Source organism: Oncorhynchus gorbuscha, linkage group LG20 (assembly GCF_021184085.1).
Source record: "Oncorhynchus gorbuscha isolate QuinsamMale2020 ecotype Even-year linkage group LG20, OgorEven_v1.0, whole genome shotgun sequence".
NCBI lineage: Eukaryota > Metazoa > Chordata > Actinopteri > Salmoniformes > Salmonidae > Oncorhynchus > Oncorhynchus gorbuscha.
Genome location: NC_060192.1, coordinates 44093130 through 44094114, shown reverse-complemented (window position 1 = coordinate 44094114; position 985 = coordinate 44093130). Strand labels below are relative to the sequence as shown.

At 43.5% G+C, this 985-nt stretch overlaps 1 pseudogene; it reads right to left on the bottom strand.

Moving 5' to 3' along the window:
• The window catches only part of LOC124006926, a 14052-nt pseudogene extending 13855 nt beyond the window's left edge, over positions 1–197 (bottom strand).
• Between the last annotated feature and the right edge of the window lie 788 nt (positions 198–985).

Below are 985 nucleotides of genomic sequence, written 5' to 3'. Positions count from 1 at the left end.
GATACATCTCTTATTGTAATAGTTTTTTATATTTTTATAATGGTGACAGGACCTCTTCATGTCCCAAAAAATAATACATGCCCATCTTATGCTATGAGGCCCCCTTACGTTCAGCCTGGTGTGTTCTTTGGTATGTCTGTCCTTATTAGGACTCAGTAGACTATGTGTCTCTTCTGACATTCCTTCAGCATCTTCATGTCCACAAAATATATGTCCTATGTCTATAGTCCATCAGTTGGTCATTTAGCTGACCCCCTCCTTTGTGTGTCCTCTGACTTGGTATGCCCAGCTGTCCCTATGCTCTCATGGCCTTACTCTGGCCTCCTGTCCTATACAATAGACAATGCATTTTACCAGAATGGCAAATGAACTCTAAGTGTATCTTTCTCTTGTGTTACAGTATATGTTTCCTCCCTATATGTACATCTTTCTCTTGTGTTACAACATTATGTTCCTCCCTATATGTACATCTTTCTCCCACACTTTAAAATAATTCACCGCAGAATCGAAGTTGATCTAATAAACATGTGTTAGGGCCTAAAAGGCTGTCTAAAAAAAAATCTAGTTAACAGCGATGCAATCTCCATAGACAAACATTGGCAGTAGAATGGGCCTTACTGAAGAGCTCGGTGACTTTCAGAGTGTCACCGTCATAGGATGCCACCTTTCCAACAAGTCAGTTCGTCACATTTCTGCCCCTGCTAGATCTACCCCCGGTCGACTGTAAGTGATGTTATTGTGAAGTGGAAACGTCCAAGAGGCAACAACGGGTTGCGTTACTACGGTTAGGGTTGCCATGGTTACCACCTATAGCCTTGGGGGTTAGCGTTACTACCAAGTTAGGGTTACCATGGTTACCACCTATAGCCTTGGGGTTAGCGTTACTACCGGTTAGGGTTACCACCTATAGGCTTGGGGTTCGCGTTACTACCGGTTAGGGTTACCATAGTTACCACCTATAGCCTTGGGGCTAGCGTTACTACCG